Here is a 22,898-nt window from a genome sequence, read left to right as displayed (position 1 = left end):
TAAAATAGAGGAAGGGATAAGTAGTTGTTGCATCTGTTGGGGAGTTTTTGTTTTGTTTGCGACTCCTCTTAGAGCTGGAACCTCTTGCTGTTGTGTACATCTCCACCCGGGGGCAAACGTCCTGACAACACACACACACACACATACACACACACACACTCCACGACTTATCCAAGTGTGCAAGTCGTATTTGCATCTGTATACACGACAACGCATTTGGAGGCAATATCCCATTGTAAAAACAATTCATCTGAAAGGCTGGAGGATTTTCATATTAAATAATTAAACCTAAAATGTGGAGTGCTAATTTATTTCAGTTAACTTGATGTTATTCAGATTTCAGAGTCAAGAGTATTTGCCTGACTTTCCTTCTTAAAAGTAAATGTTTAACTGACCTCTCCCATAGAAGGATGAAGCTGAGCTCAAAAGCATAAGGACAGATTGCATCTAAATGTAAATCAACCTCCATTTTTCCAAACCTTAACTTATTCCAACTCTGGCAAGATGCAGTGATGGAAAGTCATGTTACGTCTAACTGATGGAGGAGCACATTGTTCCGACCCGCTGCAGAGTCTTCTGCTTCTCGTCTCTGATGAAAAGATGCTACCTTGACAAACAATAAAGCGAGGCCCTTTTTTAGACTCTGCTGGCGTCATTCGATTATGCAGTGGCTTTTCAATGAATTTTTTTTTTTGTTAAGCTGCAGCTGTAACACAGTACACTCACTCTCCTTTCACGAGATACAGAATTTGTATGTTTGGATTTTAAAAATAAATCCTACACAGACGAAGCTAAGTGATTTTTACCAATCTGAAGGCAAACGCACACCAGTTTCCCTTTGAAGGGCATTCAATGAGGTTTTAATGTTGATCTCAGGAAACTGAACTGTTAAGTGGATGTGCTGAAGGCCAACACAGAAGAAAACCCATTTACTCATACAGATGAAAAGAAAGCAGTAATTCTCAATAGAAAAAATGTTACAATGTAAAGTCATGAGGCAGATTTCTGACTTGAAAATTGACCAGCTGAAAGTCAATCACGTCCTGCACAAGGAGAATAAGTCACAAAATGCCAGGAGCTGGCTCCTCACAGAATGATGTATTCAAACATATTAATGGAAAGTTGTATGGAAGGAAAAAGTGTGGTAGACATGATGCATGGGCAACAGGGTTGCAGTCATGGTTAAAAGGATTGTGAACACAACCCAATTTAAGAGTTTGGCGCATCGATATCATAACTCATGCAAAAAGGAGCCCTTATCCGGGACATACTCTTATCAGCAGGGCTTACTGTAACATTTCATCAAAAATAATTTCTCCACTCTTGTCAAAAACATGAGATCTCTGGTTTACAGGTTAAATCCCAAATCTTCTGTTATGGCATTGATGTTGCCCATTTGCCATTTCGTCCAGGCTGCAGTTCTCCATGTTGCTTGTGCACCTTTTTCTACAGCTTCATTAATCTGCTTGCAAGCAGCACTCAGAAAAGCTGACTTTTTCCATTTAGCCACTTTTCCAGGTCAGTCTGTCATCGAGACGCACACACAGTTTAACACTTCTGGTCTAATAAAACAAAGCAAAGTCAATCCTTTGCCTGAAATCCTCAAGACAACACGAAACCACTTTTCACAGCCCGGTTAAAGTCGGACCAAACTTGTCGAGTCGCCTGCAATTACGCTTTAAAAGATTTCCTTCAGGTCAATTTGTTGACATCAGCGCTGACGCAACTAAAGATCTGACACCAGGCAACAAAATAAAAATAGTAAAACTGCATTGCAAGAAATTGCTGCAGAGACCCATGGAAATCAGGACACCGTTGCCGTGGCAACAGCACCACTCAAAGTGCCACGGCATGGCACTGACTGACAGCTGCACGCTCCTGGATATGTGACGGGGTATCGTTTAGAAGATTTTTTTATTCGCTGCCACCGTCCTGCTCGATAGTAAACACGAATTCATCAGAGGATGACATGTGGGCATCGTTTTCTGCAATCAAGCAAACAAAGGCAAGAACACACGAGAGTCTTCCGCCGTGATTGGTTCTGCTCAGCGTGCACCTAAGAGTACCGGTGGTTCTATCAATAGCGATGTGCGGCATGTGTTTACCTCTAAACACTCATTTGGGCTTGCAGACTTTAGCTTCAGCAACACACTGACAACTCGTATGGACCATCAGCCCCCTGCTGATGGCCGCATGGTGACTTTAGACTGGGGAAGGCATACAGCAACAACAGCCTGTCTTGATGTTATTGACCCAAACTTATAAAAATGGGCATTTTACTGCCCATTTTTCTATATTTACATATTTCTATAAACAACAGTATTGGCTAAATGAAGTCAATATCCAGCCATCTTTTCTCAGCGGTAATTAAAATGGAGCAAGTGGCAAATCACATGCTTATAATCCTACTTGAGCTAAAGTAGAGATGCTGGTAGTCCAGTAATTTGTACTTTTAGGACTGATTCTAAATACCCTAACCAGTTTGGGTCTTCCCCCCAGATCCCAACAAAATTCTGTCGCATCCAACAGCAGTTATGGAAACTCCTCCATTTCCTATTCAGTTGTGGAAATAAAACTGCTTGGATTGCTATAAAGCTCTTTTATAAATACCCCACTGTTGTCTGACCTCGAGGATTTAACAAACGCTGATGTCACCTTCGAGCTTTCATTCGACATCTGAAGTGACATCACCTGGCAACACACTCACAGCTGCAGGACGGCACATCAGCCAATGGTTATTTTGAACAAATGTCACACTTCCCTGCAGCAACCCATGCAAGCCTTCTCCTTGACCATTAGCAGTGCGAGTTCACTGTTAAACTCATTCTCTTCCTCAACCCCGTGGCATCCAGCGCCTCACACCTAGAATGTTTATCTTCGCACTTGGTAAATGCAGTCAACTTTTAATTAAACACACACACACACACACACTCTACAAACAAATATGCACAGCTAATATCTACGCTTAAATAATCCACCCTCTTAATGCACCATCTTCAAATGTCATGTGAAGAGCATGCGTCCTGGGGACAATGAGGGGTGTAGGGTTTCCTGCCAAGACTTAGCAGCATCCAAACTTAGAACTGACTCCCAAAGGATGCTGGTATGCAAGTGTTGGTCTGTTGTTTAGAGACAGACAGCAAACACTAAAGTACGTCTTTAAAACGTGTACGTTACCATTTCATCAATGATATGTTCCAGACTGCAGCTGCATCTCATTAAAGGTGTGTAATGCGCGTTGTTTGGCAATAGAATCTAAATGATTACTTAATGGTACAAGAGAACTTGACACTTCGGAGCCGATTAATTTTTAAAGAAATCGTCAGCTAAATTTGATTTAACCTAGAGCAGTGAGAGACTGTATTGGCAGCTGCAGCGGTCTTGCCTGTGTAATAAGACTCACTCACCTGCTCTCGCTCACACTCGATAGCGCGTTATCGGGTAGCCATGGGTTTGCATGCTATTTTAAAAACAGCACAGTAGTAAGGACATACTCTGGATTGTCTGTTCAGATCTCCTTGGTTTGACATAAAATAAACGATCTTAAGCATTTGATCGGCTTCTTATGCTTCTACTGTAGAAAATTAGTTTTCCATTAAGAAAAGCCTTGCTTAGGATTCAGCTTTGTTCCATTAGTTCAGTCTGGCACCTACGTATATCCTTGGGATGCGATCACTACCACATAAACCGGCGTTGAAGAATGTGTGCGCATGTTAATAGGATGGGGAAAATATTTATGTTTTAATATTCATGTTACCAACACCTCCCCCTAAAATGTGTTAAAAACAAACAGATAAAACTCATTTAATACATGATTATATTCTTGATTAACCAATAGAATGTGCTGATTCCAATTTTTTTTCTGCTTATTTCAGGATTCAACTCAAAATCTTCATATTAAGCCTATTAATCATCGCTGTTTTCATTGCGTTTTTTATGCTTATGAGTACGACTGTTACATAGTATAAGGAGTAAAATGTCATAACATTTTTTAGATTTCCTCACAATCTAAATCTTATTTTTTTTTTCAATCAATTTCAACTTTTAAAATTCTTCAATTCATCTTCCAGATACAATTGTTTGCTTTGACACAACTTGTGTGTCAGAAACACTGGAAAGCAAATGAAACAACGTCAAGGCAAATGAATAAAGATTCATTTAAAGCCTCCAGCTTTAAGCTGATGAACAAGAATTTGGTCCGAAAGCATTAACCCCAATACATTTACAGGCTCACAGCTCACTGCAGGCCAGTACATAAAGTGGCACTTGTATGATACAAGCTACTTCTAAAACAAATGTGGTGTTCCATAAGATGGTGTGAAAAGCATATCAGGACGAATATAGCTCACTTACAGCCCCCATAATTGAAAACTAGCTGCACTCACCTGCAGCCTCTCTGCTGCTCACTCCGTCATCTCACTTGGCCTGTTGTCTCCTCTGGTTTGGCAGATCCTAAAAACAAGATTAGCAACACGGGATAAATCCAGGACAGATGTTTATACAGTCGCACCTGCAGTTCTGTGTATTCCAGAAGCAGCTTTTTTTGGCTCCAGTAATTAGTTGCAGGGTTCTGTTAGCTTATGCGGACCGACTGTTGACAAGAAGAGGCGAAATATTCTCTAGCTGCTTACATGTTTTCACCTTTGAACTAACATTAAAATGCTTACCGCGCTAGTGCATAACTTACCATTTATGATGTTAATATGTGAAGACAAAAAAAAATGTCCAAATTACATCATGTATTTGACATTCACTCGTCGTTTTCAACGTAATAACTCACTTTATAGTGTGTTGATACGGAGACACAGAACCTAACCAAGCTAAACGGAAGCTCATCACCTGTTCTGGTGATGATGGTGCGTTCAGGGCCATGGGAATTTAGAATTCTCTATTTGACAATTAATAAGCGAAATTAATTAACAAAATAATTAAACAGAATAATTTAATTAAGTTAAATTTATATTCGGGATTTACTAACATTACTGCAAATAATATTATGTTTCAAAACCCTATTATTTCATCATTCGAGGTGGAAGAAAAATAATGCAACAAACACAGCAATGATTTTTATTTAACTATCCGAGGCACCACAAGTAAAACATTTCTGAAAAATATCTCCCAGTTTTAAAAGAAATTTAGAAGAAACAAATAATTCACTTGGACAGTTTTCATTATTTGACAAAATTGCTTCAGGCATACAGCAGCACAAGTCAGTTGCAGTACATGAGCCGATCGATTACAGAGCCCTGCCAAAATATTATTACTTGTTGACAATGTGCTACATGATAACAGTGATCATTATCAAACTAGAATGCATTACAACCCAGGCAGTCCTTAGTGTGCCGAACCCTGGAAACTCTGTGTGCAGCTTGTGTCGAATATTACAGAGTTTGCAGAGTTTTAAAATCTCTGCAATTACTCAGAAATCTCCCTGAACATTTCTTCGTGTCTGGTTGCCGCACTGTGGGAGAACAGATCAGTTACAGCTCTGGGATTGATTATGCCTAATGGTCACTGTTCAATAGCAATGTTCACAGTAATGAGGGCTGCTTTGAAAGACACACATGTCAATATCTCTGTTCTGGGTGTGATTGTGCGCCATCCGAAAGATGTAACAGAAGAAAAAGAAGCTCCACTAACTCTCTTCCTTTTCTAAGTCAGTGCCCTGGTTTATTTTATTTTTTATTTTTTTAATTTGCATGCTTTTCTGCTAATATTTTTTTCCTAAGGTCTTTGCCTGGTGACTCAAGCAAGGTGAAAACACAGGTTTTCATGCCACTCTATAAATTTTTTTACATCTTGTCATATTACAATCGTATTTTATTGGAATTTTATGTGATATACCCAGTCAATGTGGTGCGATATTGTAAAGTGGAAAGCTAATGATGCATGGTTTTCTTTCTGAAAAGCAGGCTGTGGGCTGTTTTTGGAAAAAAAAAAAAATCAGATGAAGTTCTGTTTGCAGTTAGCCACAATCCATGTAGGTGACAAAGCAAACATGTGGACAAGGGTGCTCTGGTCATAAGAGGTCAAAATTGGACTTCCTGACATATGCAAAATGCTAGTGGTGGTGAAGAAAGTCCCTGCTGTAAATACTCCATTCCAGCTGATATACACCCAAAATACACCATCGGTGAAACATGTGGATAGCAGCATCACGCTGTGAAAATCCTCATCTTCAGCAGGGAAAGACGGAGCTAGATACAGGATGGAAGAAATCATATCAGAAACTGCAAAAGACCTGTTTAGCTTTCAGAAGGGTGACAACTCAAAACATATCGCCATGGACACAATGGATTGGTCTAGAGCAAAGTCTATTTACTTGGTAGAATGGTCCAGTTAAAGTCCACGCCCGCCCAAATCCTATTGAACATTTGAGGCGGGACTGAAAATTGGCGTTCACGTATGTTCACCAACCAATACGGCTCACTTTGAGTGTATTGGACATGTGAGTCTATAGGTGATAGAGAACTGCCCCAAAAGACCCTGGAGTTGTAATTGCAAAAAAAATATTCACACAAAGTTGAATTATGCACACTCATCTTTGTAGATTTGTCTCTGTAATTTGAATTTGAAAGACACATATTCTTCTATTTAAACTAATCAGTGTTAGCCCATTGGGGGAAAAAATGTAATGAAATCAAGCAGCCTGCATTCAGTGCGAGCACATGCAAGAGTAGCGCAAATAGTCTGCGGCAGCGGCAGAAATCAGCTCCTGTGTGTAAATATTGCAGAGGTAATTTAGGGCCAATCTATGCACGTTTTCTTCAAAACTGCACACATTTAGACACTCAAATCGTCCACACACACACGCACACACACACTAATTCCCCCTGATTTAAATACCCAATCCCACGCCTCTGACACAGGCATGTGAATTCGGCTCACACCGACTTTCCATTGGTTGCTGCCCAAGCATCTCCTCCACGGGGCATTTCACCGCGCTCCCTGGAACTAGAAGAGACAAGCCTCCATGTTCTGACTGTGGGGCTGAGGCTTCCAGCTCAGAAGACAGAATTAAAACAACTCTCGCTCTGGCTTCTGTTTTCCACCTCATCCACCAACCCCCTCCTCTCCCCGTCAGGTCGTCTCTATCCTAATGAAATTCATCACAGATCTGAATAGATCGCCTCGCACCAACTCTCACATGTTCACACTTCGGCATGCCTCTTGTGCCTGGATTTTTTTTGCGCGGCCAACGCCGGTGTTCCGAATCCAGTGCAAAGGGGGAGCGACGCTGATAAAAACGTTTCCTCTGGTAAAACCGCATCGCAGCATGCATGCAATGCCCAATGGCGGACGGCGTTCACAATCCAGCCTCTCTGTCAACACTGGAGCGACGACAGAGAGAGAGACACAAGAGGACATTGGAGATAGCGGCAGAGGGAAACACAAGTGGATGAGAGAGGAGGCAATCAGGTGAGAAGAGGACCGGGTGTCAAAGACGTTGAGTCAGAGCGCCACCATGTGAGCCACGTGGCCCCGCCGCCTCTAGGCACCGCAGAGAGGCAGGCGGAGAAGGAGACATGCCACTGATTTTCCACACAGTCAACAAAACCATTTTTGCCATGCACAACCTCCCTTAGTAATTTCTCTAAAATACACACACAGGCACACACACACACACTCGAAATCAAATCCCTGCAGAGCTTTACCTGGCAACCGCATGCCAGCGGGGTTATTTTGTCCCTCTGTCTCGCACGAAACAGCACGAACGCCTGGCCGAGCATTCTTTGACAACCGCGAGTCTTATTTAAGCCAGGGTCAAACGTTTTGAATAAGAAATGCCCGAAAAATGTAGCCTCATCGGTGTGAGATTCACGCTGTTCTTGCCCACGGAGGAATTATTTTAGCGGGATGTGTTCGGAGACCTGCAGATTAATCAGCATAAATGAAACCATTAGCCATCATGTACAAACCTAACCCTCTTTTTTTTTTTTTTTTGTGATAAAAAAAAAAAAGGATTACAGTGCGTGAACTTGCAATACAAATAAGAACAATTAGGTCTTGAAACGGAGATGCTGGCATGTGAAGCCATTGAGTCAGATTCTGAGAAATCACAACCTTAATGAGGCAACATGAGGTGCAGCATTATATGGGGTTATTCTGGGTTTGTACCATGGATGCAGGGCTAATTGCAGGTTAAAATGTGGGCAGATAGAGAAATAGCAGAACAAATCCAAGGTTTCATTGGATCGCTGAAGGGGATTATGAAAACATTTGGGGAAGTTAAATCTAATCTTATTATTTTACACACAAAAAAAGAAGAAAAAAATCACTTTTGCAAGTATTTGCAGCACATAATCTTTGGCTTCAGTCAGACAAAATGGATGGCATCCTCTGAAAACTGCTGAGTAGCTAAGCCAGTCCTGGATCAGACATAGATCAGTCCAGCTCTTGATTTAACACACATTTTCATTGTGGATTTGTTTGGACTGGAAATTTCATATTATTTGACAATTTCTAAAAAAAAATTATGATAATCATTTTTTGGTTTTCTCTGTGCAACTGTGGTAAAAACTAAATTAGATTTGCACACAGCCTATAGTTAAAACAAACAATGCTGAAACATAACTGCCAGAAATAAATTGATATAGCGTCTTAGACTGTTTGTACTGACTTTACGACTAATGGATTCAAAAACTTGGAAGTCACATGCTAAAACGATCGTAATGGTGCAACATTCATGCAAAATAAAGCTGAACAAAGTCAGCAAATGCTAAAAGGCTGAATATTAAGTCTGGTGATTAAATTATTATTTTTTTCGTGTCTCCTAAGTTGAAAATATATAACAAGATTGAACAACCTCTGTGCTCCGACACATCTATTTAAACCTCCAACTGACTAAAAACACTGCTCTAAGGTTTATTTTAAATCATTCTTTGGCAAAAGAGTAAATGCTGGGCAAAGAAATTGTGCAAAAACCCCCAAAAAACGCAACTTATCCCGATCCAGGAACTCCCGAGAGCCTCAACTAAATAGGAACTTTTGTGTAGAAAAATGTAAAAATGTTTTTGTACTTGCCATTTACCATCAAAATAAAACCTTTATAGGAACATGTCGTTCATAATCGAAAAGAAGCTTAACATTTTACTTAGCAAAATGTTGGCAAATAATCTATCAGAACATGCCCAGAGGGAATATCTTAGCGGTAGCTTCGAGAGGAATGCCAAGTAGGGTTTAAAAGATGAATTGGAAATTAATAATAAACTGCAACTGCCAAAAGTATTGGGTCATCCCTTGAAATAATTTTAAAAATTCATCAGTTCCAAACACTCGAATGGTGATAGGTGTACAAAATGCAAACTGTTTTTGATATTTCTTAAAAAAATTTTTAAAAAAGTCTTTCACTTATTGCTAGCTTGCTACCATGACGACATGCCACCTGTCTGTTCGATGGCTAAACATTTTTCAAATATCCATCCATCTGTTGTCCATAACCACTTATACTTGGACGATGACCTAACAACTCAAGTTCAAATGTGTGTGGAAAATAATTCATTCAGAATAAAACCTCAAACGCGGAGAAATAAACTACAAAGTACAACTTTCCTTACTTTATAACTATATATCTCCATGCAATGTCGATCAATCAACATTTCTACTTTCGTGTTACTTGGACTGATTTATATCCTTTAATCAATACCCTCCTTGTCTTCTGCTAGAATGCTTAAGGAATTTCAAAGAGTATTGAGCTGACACAGTCTGTAATCATCCCCGGCCACTTTGAACTACATTTTTTATTTATTTATTTTTTTTGCGTGTACGTTGCCACATCACTTTTTTTTTTTTTTTTTTTTCAAACATTAATCCCTGTGTGGGTGGCTGCTCTGGCTGAAGGCGCCTATCATGTGGCTGTGACGTCCCCCGTTTGATGCCAGAACAGAGGAGGCCTTTTGTCACATGCAGTTTGCCTCTCGCCTCTTCGGTCCCCGTCGAAGGATTCAAAACGGTTGGGTTTTCGATTGATTACGTTTTGTTTGTTGTTGTCGTCGTCGTGTTTTTCAGGAGGCACACGACGGAAAAGCTGGTTGCTCTAAAATTTCAAATGATAGTGAATTAAACCAATTTTTTTTTTTTTTCCAACTTCCCGTCAGCGCGGAGTAAAAGCTTAATCAGAGGGGCAATTAACGTTTTTTTGTTTTTATATTCACGTTTTCATTCTCTTAATGAAGTTCCTCCCCTTCCCTCACATCTCTTCAACACCTTAAACAAATGTTCTCATCTAGACTTTAATTGGACTAATGAAAAGTCTCCAACTAATATGATAACCCAGAGTCTGCTTGCTGATGTAAGCCGGGGCTCAACATGGGGGCTGTAATGCCCCCTAATGGGTGACAACGAGCAATGTGTGTATCTGCACTGGTGTGTCTGTCTTCGTGTGTGTGTGTGTGTGTGTGTGTGTTTATTTATTTTTTTGTAATTGCAGTGTGTAGGTCTCATTAGCATTTTAGCAGCAAGGCTGGCAGAGAGGCAGACTCACAAGATTGGCTAATGACAGAGATGAGACACTTTACAGAGAGGGTGATGGTGACGGCTTCCTCCCTTCACAAACACAAGCTTATGCAACACGTGAGAGCTCTGTGTTACTACCTCTACCCCGCAGTCGTACATGCGGTACGAGATCAGTTGAAAGAGTAGAACGTAAATCTCATTTTACTCTTTTTTTTTTCGTTTCTTTTTCTTCTAGCGGCTGTAAGGAAAACTGTCTGATAAGACAAACAGCAGAGGAGGGGAGGAGGAGGAGATGGCAAAGTGAGACATAGCAGCAGAGCAGAGAGATCTTAGGAAACACTTTCCATGCTGCTTCTGTCGAGGGAGGTGTCCTTGCAGCAGCTAAGGTCTGGTTCAACGTAATACGTTTTACAGACTCGGTGGTGGTGGTGGGGGGGGGGTGAGGGGGGCAAGGCCGAACACGTAGGAGAAAGCTGAAGTTCAGATGTGTTTCTGGAAAACAAATGAGTTTCTTCTAGGACCTGCTGTGCTCTGAATCGCAGTCTTTGTGAGAAATGAAAGAATGAGATCCTGAATCCAAGACGGAAGGAGTGTTCTCTAAAGGGTGGATTTGGTTCAGTGGGGTGAGAAGCGCCAAAATCTTTGGGTAAAAGCTTGGAAGACACCAGAACTTTGTTGAGGGATGATATTCCTGAGCGTCACTGAGGAGACCAGTATTGGGATTTCTTCGTACCATGACCTGGTTTTGGATAAGAGAAAAAGAGATAATAGGTGGATGTTGAATCGCCGGGATTCCACACAGAAATGTAGCAAATCTTTAAGTTCCACAGGCTTTTCTCTGTCAAGAATCAGCAAGAAATTAACTATCAGAATATGAAAAAGTTATATTTTAAAGTTATATTTTCCGTCAGTAATTTCTCTGAGAAAGTCATTCGTACCATCTGTGAAATCATTTTATTCAACAGGAGGTGTCGAGATTTTTTTTTTCCTTGCGAGATTTACGTTCAGATCAAAGCCACTTTCTGTTAAAATAGCTGGACTTTTCCTACGTTTTTTTTTTTTGTCATCTTAAAGTACTAACTTTGAAGATGGAAAGGTTTGCGTAATATCTGCAACTGCAGGTAAAAATAAAATAACATACTGGGCCAACATAGTCGAGGTGTGAACACCTATAGCACAAACTACTCAGAACCAAGTTAAACTCCCCAAGTGTTTGAATTGTCTCCTGAAGGACACTTTAACCACTGGCTCTTCGACAGTCTGTGGCAGCTCCTTTCTATTTCTGGAGAGAGGGCAATTACACTGACGGATGAATGAGGGAAAAAATGGATGGAGGGAAAGAAAGACAGAAAGAAAGGACTGTTTGTTCTGCCTGGAAATGAAAGTTTGGAGTGGGAAGGATAGAAAAAAAGAACAAAAAAATGCAGTTTGGGTGGCTAGTGGTGGATATTGTATTTGTGCTGACGAGCCAGAAATGACTTTCGCTCGCAGACGCTACAGGAATAGATCCTTCCAGAGTGTTAGGAATGAATGTGCAGGGAGGAGGAAAATGTCAGTCTATTTGCAGTTCTGTCCATTTCAGGATGAGTGGGAGGCTTAAATCCGAATTACGCGCGTCCCGCTGCGCAATCGCGTTCATTTCTAAAACGACCTTCATCGAAAATATTTGGACAAAAAAGAAAAAGGGCCTGTGACATTTCAATTCAACTCCCGCCTTGACCTCAGACACTTCAACGTAGACAAACGCAAGCTTAGGTGAGGAGGTTGGCTGTTTGTTATCCTCTGTTTGTCCCAGAGATAATTGTGAACAGTGGATATGGTTGTCAAGGGAAACAGACTTGTAGAATGTGAAAGAATTAAAAAGAAAGAGGGAGAGAGACGACGGCAACGCTGGGCGATAAAGGATACATTAAAAGCAGCAGAGGTGGAGCTTAATTGAATCTGAGCTAAATGATCCGATTAATGGGGGAATTAAATCCAAACACTAAGTTATAAATCAGTAAGCTATCGTCACATTTCTCAAAGTGCTTAAGCAAATTGTGTTTCACTAAAGCTTAATGCTAACATCCATACGACTCTCATTAATACAAGACGTCTCTGTGCTCGGAGAGAAGAATAAACAAATCACGTTGACTAGGTTTAATCAGACCAAATGGCAAAGCTGAACTCCAGCTGGAGTACAAGAGGGCCAGTTTTCTGTTTTCATTCGGTCCTGTTTTAAACTCTGTTCTTGACCAGTCAGAATACAACAATGCTGAAAAATGAAAATTAGCTTATCTGGCAATTATTTTCGCTGCGCTTGATTGTTTTTTGTTGTTTTTTTTTTTTTTTTGCCAGGTTTTATCTGTGATTGTTGTTGCGTACTGCTGAGGAATAATACGATACGCGAATGCAATTAAAGAGGGCCCTGCCGACAGTGGCAAATGTTTTCCCGTTGTACAGCCGTGACTGATTAATAGTCCATTTTAAGTGTGACGATGGTTTAAAGCAGGGGTGCCCGTAGAGCAGCTCTTTGAATTATTTTTGCGTAGCCTGCGACTGATTTTCAAAGACAGTCAAAATTTTACCAAACACCATTTATAAATATCTTAGGGCTGTTTTTAATGGCAGAGTTACAACAGAGTCTTTGATACATCATAAACTTTGTTTTAATCTTAATTATACGCTTACGACTTGAAACGTCTAACGAGTTTTGCAAAAAAAAAAAAAGTTGAATTGGATGCATCCTTTTGCATTGTACGCAGATGAGTAATATCTGTTAAATATCATTATTACTTACTGTAACATCATTCTCATGTATACTCTAGAGTTTCCACCATAATAGACAATATCATAGGTAGATTTCATGTAAAAAAATAAAATAAAAGCATAAAATGTGGCCAAGTGTAGAGTCCCTGGGGACGCCTTCATGAATTATCAGGGTGTTCGATGAGAACGATAAGAATTTTACAGTTTCTAGCCTAACATAATTTTCATCAGACTAAGAAGATGTCAAGGATATAAACACATGAGCAGCACTGGACCGATGCGGCAGCAGGGTGGGAGGTTGTGGATTTAGAGTTATTTAACAACAAAAACCTCAATAGAATGGCACTTTAAAGACAAGAGTCATGGGTCCACCATTGCAAAAAATGTCTCAAAGTACTTAAAACGTTGCATCTTAAAACACAATAGAGCTGTTGAATGAAACGCAAGTGATAATCATGCCTGCGTATTGAGGTGAAGGGGCAATCTGCTGTCAGCAAAGAGCTCAGCGTTGTAACAATGCTGGCCGTCATTGGCTATTTGTATTAGGCGGACCGAATGGTGACTGGCTAATGGACGACCAAACAGCAGATGCTTCAAATAACCTGGGAGCAGGATTCTCTCTGTAACCCACCGCACTGAGTTTAAGTATTTTGCATGAGGCCAAGTGGTCATAGCTTGCGACTGTCAGGGATGCTCCATGTTGGAGCCAATGGAAACACACGTCCAGTGATCCCACCGGCCGGAACGCGCCGCCACCGAAAGGCGAGAGAGTATTTTACGTAACGGTATAGGATCCGGCTGTCTGTCTTTGTTCCCTTGACGTCCAGTCAGTCAAACATATAGCATGATATCAAATTAATGGCAGCAGAGCGTTCCGGTTGCAGAGGCAACGATGACTGACTCTGAAGCAGATCTCCATCGACGGGCTGACACATTTCTTCTGGGAGGGTTTGGAGGGAGAGAGAACCACACAAGCCTCAGAATAGAACCAAACAAATTTAGATCCAAGCATGTGAAGCATACTTGGGGGGGTGGAAGAAAAGAACTGTGTTACAGGCAACTTTACCCCTGATGTGCGCTAGCTCCTAAATATCTGCCAACAGTCAGGGCATTTATAAACCGACCGATTTCCTGTGCGTTGGCATAAATGTTCGGATGCTGCAGGTGCCTCTTCATTCAAAAGTGCAGATGCATTGTTTGTTACACGCTGCTGTTTTTTTGTTTTTTTTCTGACACATCATCTGAGGTGGCAAGAGAGTGTGAGTCATTCTTTACCAGAGAGAATTTACAAAATCAATTTTCCTACCTCTTTTTTTTTTTTTTGCTCTCTCTCTCCCCTGGCACTCGCAAGGCAGAATAAGCACAATCGATTCTGCGGCTTTCATCCTTGAGGCTCTCGTCTTCTTGTGCCATAAATGTTTTCATGACGTGTGCTTATTGTTTCACTCATGGATTTATGAGCATTTATTGATCAGAGGGGGGATGTTGATGGCATTTGCCGTGGAAGAGCATCTATACGCTTCAAATTTGGCTTTCGTTGGACACGGACTCTCCTCCGTAGCTTGTGTGAACTCAGTAGTGTTGGCAGTGACGGAGCTGATGTGGCGAGAGAGGAACACAGTGTCTCTGTGTGCACCGCGTGACAAATAGCTGACAGGCCGCGTGCCCTGTCGCAGGTGATGGGTGGGAGGGGTGGCAGCCTCACGTCGTCCCTGGCTCTCTCTCATCATATTGATCTGCCTGCGTCTTATTTAGCCGCTGCCAAAACTCACAGCTCCGTATTGACTCAAGCTTAATACTCCTCATTTCTATCCAGGCTCACAACAAAGTCAGGGTTAAAAAAAAAAAAAAAAAAAAAATGAAAGGAGCTGCTGCTGACAGGAGGATTCAGCTCGAATGCCTTCCCCAAAAACAAATGTTTTCAGCTCGGTAAAATGTTGTTAGCAGGACTTTTTTTTTTTCCTTTCCTAAAGGGCTTTGAGCATTGCAGACTAATCCACAGAACAAGAAAAAAAAAAGATTATTATCAAAAAGAGAACAGATTATTATACCAAACTGGAGAATCAGGGCAATACATCGTTACTTTGAGTTCATGTAAAGGTGAAACCTTGAAAGCCATTTGGAGTTTTCATCAACCAACGTCTGGTGGTCGTAGCTGCGCTTCTGTTTCAAAAGGTGCGCAGAGGTCTGTTGATATTCCGCTAATGTCTAAAAAACTGTTTCGCAATTGCAGCGTTTGCATTAAATAAGAAATGCAGTTAAAGCACGTGAATATATGTGGTCGCACCATGAGACATCATGATATGACCTCCTACCACTTCCTGTCGTCTTCTTAATCTTTTCCACATGTTGTCACATTCGGTGGTTTAGTCACTTGACTTGTGATGCAAACAAGATTGTTTCGGTTGCAGTTTAGCGAAATACGCTAATTTCAGTGCAGTTGGAAAAACTTCTTCATCCTAGTACGAAAACGTTTTTGCGAAAAGCATGTTGTTGTTTTTTCTAAACTAGCATGTTTCCATTAAGCACCTTTTTTTTTATCCAACTTGTGCAATTATATTGTCAATGTAAACATAACTACTAAAAGCACAGAGTCTTATCCCACTTCTCTTTGCAACATTGTCTTAATTCAGCCACTTTGGAGGGTTTCTTAGACATTCTCCATATCACCCCACAGTTCAATAGAACGCAGGACCAGACTTTGACTAGGTCAACCACAAACCTTTTTGTTTGTCTTTTTCTTTATGAGCAACTCATTAATATGTTGACTTCCTGGTGTGCTATGGATCATTGTTCTAACCAAATTGCGCTTAAACTTTGACACGACCCCTTCATTTTGTATCAGATAAGAAAAAAAAACAAAACCGTGAGGGTATGAAACTGCAAATGGCAAACTGAACGCCACAAGACAAGATCACGAACTCATAACTGAGCAACATTAATAATTCAAAGCCCACATACTCCATATACTTTTCATATTTTTGCAATCATCACATCCTCCCAGGTAATAATCAGCCCACTTTTTTTTCCCCTTTTTTCTAATAGATTCTGCTGCTGCTCCAAAGAGGGAACTGTGTCTACAGGCTGGGGGCCGAGCGCTGAATGGTTGGAGCAGACATGTTGTTCAGGTGCTAACGCGACCATCTGTTGTTTACATTCTGCTGCCATCAACAATAATCTGACAAAGAACACAGCTGCACCTCCTCTGCAGTGACAGCGCTTAGTGAGCCCGTGTGTCGCCGTCACTGCGCCGCTCAAACTAATTAAAAGATTTGCTTGAGAAATGCTCCTGATCCAGCGGTCAAAAATAATAATAATTAAAAAAAAAAAAAAAGGATAAAAGTATTCCGGTTTGACACCAATTTCTCTGCTCTGTCTTAAAGAGCGGAGAGTCGTGTCATTAAAAATAAAGACTGCAGCTGCACACCGCGGTCCAAAAGCTAATGTGAAATGAAGCCACGATGCTGCTGGTCTGCCTTCATTACTTGTTTTCCTGGCTCCTAATAATGCGACTAAATGTGGCTGCAGCCCAGACAATTTAGCGTTTAATGGCAAAGATTATCTTTCACCTATACGCTAATAATTATGGCTAGAAGGGCGAAGTAAGAGAGAGGCTAAGTAATAATAAACTATTGAATTTTATTTCTAACAAGAAGCACTTTTTTTTTAGGTCTGATCCTTTAGCTGAAACTGATTCAAGCGAGAAAAGTCCTAATTTTAGCTGGGTAACATGGGTTGAGTCTTCCTCTTAAATGAACCACTTGTTTTATTTAGCATACTTCCGTATTGGTTAATTAGAAAATCTCTAAGTTTGGAGATTTTGTTTTTGCCACCTTCCAGATTGGGTTCTACAGCCAGTAGGGATTGCTACTGTGAACAGCTACCTTGGTTCTTCTTTTTCCACCCTTTTTCAATTTCTCACTACTTACATGACGGGGTTCACGAAAAATGTATTCTGCAAAGAAAAACAGAAACCTTATGTGGAATCGCTATAGAATATTTATCTGTTCGACAGCAATCTTGTGCTTCAGAAAATGTATTTTAAATAGTACTATCCAACATAAGACGGCACCTAATGTCTATGCTTGTGCTCCCCCTTACATATTGCCGCCCATGGTGGGGAGCCACATAGCCCAAGTCAAGAAATGACACCAGCAAAAGCTGATATGAAATGGCTAAATAATGCTTTTTATCTTTTTTTTTCTTGATGTTACACATTTTTATAGTAGAATCTACAAAGGGAGCCAAAGTAATTCCACCTCTTTTTACTCTACCAGACAATTAGAGTCCATAAGAATGCTAATGTAGGTGCTTGGTGTGAAAGGACCTTGATGGTCAGCGCAGAGTGCTGACCTCAACTCCACAAAAGACTTTCGGCATGAATTAGAGCAAAGACCGCGAGTCAGGCTTCCTTGCATGTGGTAACAGTGGAAAGGAATGTCCAGTCTCAGGAGGAAACAGAAATGGCGCAGAAGCCCGCCGTAGTCATGGAGTACGGTCTGCGAGAAAGAGAAACAAAGAATACACAAAGTGAATGACAGAAACGGTGTGGCCAGAAAGACAACGAGATAACACGCAGCAAAGACAATCCGCCCAGCACACAACGTCGTGCTTTGTTGTCGACTCTAAATGTGACTCATCGCTCTGCGGCACCAAGACTGTGAGGAACGTTTTTCAATTAGAGCTGCAGTTAGCTATCAAAAAATAATAAAAAAAAGAGCGTCGCAGATTATTTTAGAAGACTCGCAAACAACTGTAGTGTTCGGACGACGTTTAATGAGGTAACAGAGGACGTGCATCAGATTCCCTCTGTATTGCTTTTCAGACGCGTTTGTGTTCCGATCTTGGCAGAATCTCCACACGCGTTTCAGCTGTCTTTAATTTCAGTTATCCCGGATGTGACCGACAGCTACTGCCCGGATGTGACCGACAGCTACTGCCCGGATGTGACCGACAGCTACTACCACACAGAAAACGCAGCCCTGGTGGTTTAGAGGCGCCTTCGTAATGGCCTTGTTTGAGGCAGGTCAAACGAGTCCGGATTACTGGTGTGAAATTTAGAAAACCGAGTCAGAGTTCGTCCGGTGCTGTAGGTGAACAAATAAAAAAGTATTTTCCTCTGAGAGTGTGTGAGTGTGTGTGTGTGTGTGTGTGTGTGTGTGTGTGTGTGCTTGTGTAATAGCTGTATTACTAAACCAGATTATATTTTCTTCTTTGTCCTTGACATAGTTAGATTCCTGCGGCTGCGTTCGGCATGATTCCACCCGTGGACACAGCGTCCATGTTGCGCTCCACGTCTACCTGTCCAGGTTCCCTGAATCTGCTGGGTCAACTTCCATTAACGTCCTCTGCTCAGTCTCTGCAGAGAGGAGATGCAAAGTGGGCAGCAGAGGATGGAAATAGATTTTGGTTCAAACAGCCCTCAGTTCCTCGCCTCAGACCATTTTGACTAATGAGCCCATATTGCTGAGGGGTTAATTCCCAAAGGGTGCACATGGAGGACGCCAGTGCCCCCTTCTCCTTGCCCCATTTTTCTGTCTGTGTGACTGCATGCCTGCATGTTTCAGCGTCTGCCCAGTGCACCGGGTAGTTTATTTCTTTTTAGGTCGCAATCCAAAATGAAAAGTAAAAAAAAAAACTGGGTCTCCTACGCCGAATGACTGTCTCATGTTAGGTCCAGAAACATCAGCACAAAAGTTAAAACTGCTGGTCAAACCCCACCGAGGCACGATGTTTGTGACCCAAAATGTTGCAGCAGGACGAGTCCAATACTGCTGAACTGGCTCCGCCGAGTTCAACCTTTAACCTCGCATTGCCAAAGCTGATCAGTGGAACAATGATCACATGCTTTTCTGTGTGGAGTCAACCATTTGCTGTTCCTGGAATAGAGCATCACAAAGCCTGACCTCAGATAGTAAAAATTGACAAATGAACATGGAAAAGTCCAGTTGGAAGGAGACGAGGGCGACAGCAGATTTGCAATACGTCTGATTAACCATTAGCAGACTGCCAAAGGTTGAGCTTCGCTTAAAGATAAGCATGGGCAGTTCAGAGGTTAACATAACATGAGCTGCTGAGTCTCGAGGGAAACTCGAGGGACCGTTGTGACTCCGTGGTCACTCAGAGTGTCGGCAGGTTGCCACGACCACCTGAATGTCTCCTTGGCACTTTTCCTGTCATTTTGCCGTGAAGGACAATGGCCAACAGGACACAGACCTCCTCTCACCTCACTCTGTCTGCTGAAATAATAACTCATTCTTTTTCAGTGTCTAAAAATGTAATCCGTGTGTGCCAATATTCCTAAAGCTGCTTAGTCTCATGTGTATTGAACAAAGAGAGAAATTAGTACAAAAAGTAAAATTATTCCTCATATTTTGATTTCCAATAAAAAAAGTATCTTCACTGAAATAAGATTTTCACATTTCTAAGTGCTTCTCTCTTAAATTTAACTATGTTAGTCCATCTCTAAATTTACCTTTAACTTTCAAAATGCGTCGTCTTAACCGTCAAGTTTGTTATCTCCAAATATCTTAAGACATCTTTACATTTTTAACGTACATTTTTAGAGGTCACAAGAAATATTTTTCCATCTCTAATTTCTTCATGAAGTTCTGCAGATTTCCACATTTACCGGGTGTTAAATTTCTAAATAAATGCTTACCTTTTTCTCATTTTTACGATGAATTCACTTTTTCTGATTTTGAAATTAGTTGATATTTTGAGAAGCTGATAAACTGAGTTTAAGAAGAGAAATCACAAATTCTCAGTCATAGCGATTCTGTGTGGACGCAGCAGAAGTTGGCTTAACATCTGCATTGTTTGAGAGAAAGAAATGACAAAAAGATAAAGGTAGAAATAAAAAACCTGATAACAGAAGATAAAAAAAATCGTTTTTTATTAAATTGTGTCCTTGTAGTACAGAAATATGGAATAAACCAAATAAAGGGCTTTATTTAATGACATACTTGCATTCTGTATTTCTGTCTAATCACACATTTACAACAGTTATCATTTGTCCGATATCAGAAAAAAAAAAAAGGTCCTTATTTCTTCTGTGGTTTATTTTCTCTCTCTGTGACTCAGCAGCTTATGAAAGCAGTCAGCTCTTACATAAAAACAGTCTCTGTCTCATTTTTTTGTGCTTCATAGGCCTATTTTTAATTTAGTGGTATGAAATCGTCAGACTCATATGAGATGGAAAATAAGCTGTAAGATATCTGTGGAAATTATTTGCCTTTTAACCACTTGAATGCTTGCATGCTCCACCCTGTGCTGCCACCTACTGTCGGGGGGTGGGGGGAGCATTTTAAATTCCTGGTCTCTCTTGAATAAAATCTTTTGTATTTAAAATGGCTTCCCAGTGGGCTAGGAACTGGATTAAACATGAGTTTCCATCCTCTGAACAAGCTGTTTTCATTCTAAAGATATTTAAATTGTGTTGTTTGACCCGCGGTGCGACACCTATTCCCGCCTCGTTTAAACGACAAGGATATGGTCTCAATGCAAATCAGTCAGCATCCTGATTACTCAGCTACACCCACACAAGTTCCCATATTCAAGTTGGAAACAGTCTTTGAAGTTCCAGCCTCCAATGGGGGGGGAAACACTGAAATGTTTACGCTTGAGTCACTTCGCTCAGCAAAACGACCAAAAGCCAGAATTCCTTCTCGTGGGAGCACCAAATTACTGCCTCTTCCTCTGCTTTCATGCGCACGAGAAACTCTCCTAATCTGATTTCTCTCGGTTGCATCCTGTGGCTCACACCAAAACACACACCCCGGGAAGACTGGACCCTCGTCTGGTGTCAGCTTTGCCTCCATGTAGGGTGCGGAGAAAGGCTGGCGGATGAAGATTACCTCCTAATTCCCTCCCCGCGTGCTGTAAACTGACATTTATCCGTGATGCAGCTCAAAAAAAGCTCCACAGACACATAAACACTTTCGCTTGCACACAAGCTGAACACCTCCAATTAAAAAGGGGGTGGGGGGCTTCGTCGAAAGCTAAATCCCAACTCATGTCTGGCCTCCCTTTCGTTTTAAGGGAGATCAAATTCCTGAAGATCCTTCTTAGAGTGAGTAAACTTCTGTTGAAGTGGGGGGGGGTGAAATTACAGCTAAGAATGACCACCGGTAGGATGATCTGCTCGGAGAAGCGTCCTTGTTTCTTTCTCCCCGTCACCGAAAAGGCCGGTGGGCATTTTTGAGGGGTTCTTCAACGTGACGGACACCTACAAGAGTTTCTTCTGACTCCTGTCACCTGAAATGTTCAAAACCCCAGACCCAACATGACCAAAACACAGCTAATAGGAGGAGCTGTTCACAGCACTGTGCCAGTCACAAGTGGATCGATGCTGCATGCAGCCCACATCAATCAGCCAGCCAGCAGCAGCAGCTCTGTCCAAGATGCTGCCCACACACACAAAGCCCCTCCAGGTGTAATTGCTGACCATCACACTCGGCGGTTGGACCACAGAGGGCTGTTTTAGACTGACAGCCTCTGAACCCACGGCCTCGGCGAATGCGTCACTCCACAACAACTGTGGCCCTTTTCTCCAAGCTATCATCCTCTGCATCAGACAGAATCAAGATAAAGCGCCGCCACCCCTAAAAGACCTTTTATGTGGGGGTCTTAAAAGCTGTACAAAAGAGACCAAAATAGTCCCCCTTCGCCCCATTAAAAGTCCTCTCATATCTGATTTCCATCAACTTATCAGTGCGCAGGGAATTACAGGAGCTGAAACGAGGATTGTTTTAGGAGCAACGTTTTGAGTCTCACTCAGTTGGCCAACCTGTAATCGGAGCTGCCAGCCATAAGACTTAATATGAAACATGTGTCGCAATGTGCCCTTTCCTGAAAACAAACGCCGTGCGGCATGATCTAAATGCGGACCAGTAATAATCAACACCTCTCACTGTGGAATCAACTTTAGTTGACCTGCATAAGTTGGGCCCTTTGTCTTTTGTTGTCCACTACTGCCCCCTTGTGGATTTGAATGCTCTGCTGCCGTTTTATTGGACGGAGGATTGTTTAGAACCTGTATGGCCAGTTTGAAGCCGGAGTGCTTCCTGGACACTCATGACATAAGCAGCTCTGTCATTTACAATGTCACTGAAATGTTAATCTACTATAATTATTCCATTCAAAGAAGATTAAATACACATGTGATGTATTTTCAGACTTCCTCTTCATTTTGATAATTTGATACAGCACATAAAACCCATGTCCATATCAGGCCAGTCAAGCACAGATATTATTTGTCCTACGCCAGAGCCCACTGTGAAAACTTTAACATGCACCCTTTCTCCAAGAAACTTGATTTGTAAATAGATGACTGGATAAGGACATTGTGAGCTACATAATCTGATTTGGCAGATTCTGAGCCACAAATCACAAGAGAAATGTCAAATGTGACCTCATTCACCAACATGACTTCTGCTTAGGTTGAAGTAGTGGCAGGATGTCACTACATAGCTGTATATACTACATCTATATGGCCTATATTTTATTCAAAAGTGAGTAAAAAGATGACACATCCCAATACAATAGTTTGTGTATATAATCTGAGGTTTCTGCTTTGTAAAGTATCAGACATTTGCTGTGAATCTGCACCAAATTTATATTCACTAGTGTTTAGAAATACGTATATATCACCATAATGCTGTAAAACAGCCCTGAAGGGCCGGTGTCCTACAACT

At 41.3% G+C, this 22,898-nt stretch overlaps 1 long non-coding RNA gene across 3 annotated transcripts; it reads left to right on the top strand.

The window, feature by feature from the left end:
- The first annotated feature begins 6,998 nt into the window (after positions 1–6,998).
- Positions 6,999–22,372, top strand: LOC108165891 (uncharacterized). 3 transcript variants are annotated; one of them, XR_001776230.2, is made up of 2 exons: positions 6,999–7,419; positions 16,249–22,372. It is a non-coding gene; the product is annotated as an uncharacterized LOC108165891 (long non-coding RNA). The 3 variants fall into 3 exon arrangements; XR_014086020.1 differs by lacking the exon at positions 6,999–7,419 and adding an exon at positions 10,269–10,841; XR_014086019.1 differs by lacking the exon at positions 6,999–7,419 and adding an exon at positions 10,905–11,226.
- The last annotated feature ends 526 nt before the right edge of the window (positions 22,373–22,898 follow it).

This window comes from Poecilia reticulata, chromosome 23 (assembly GCF_904066995.2).
Source record: "Poecilia reticulata chromosome 23, P_reticulata-male-v2, whole genome shotgun sequence".
Classification (NCBI taxonomy): Eukaryota; Metazoa; Chordata; class Actinopteri; order Cyprinodontiformes; family Poeciliidae; genus Poecilia; species Poecilia reticulata.
The sequence above is the reverse complement of the archived record's forward strand: the minus strand, read 5'-3'. Positions and strand labels throughout refer to the sequence as shown.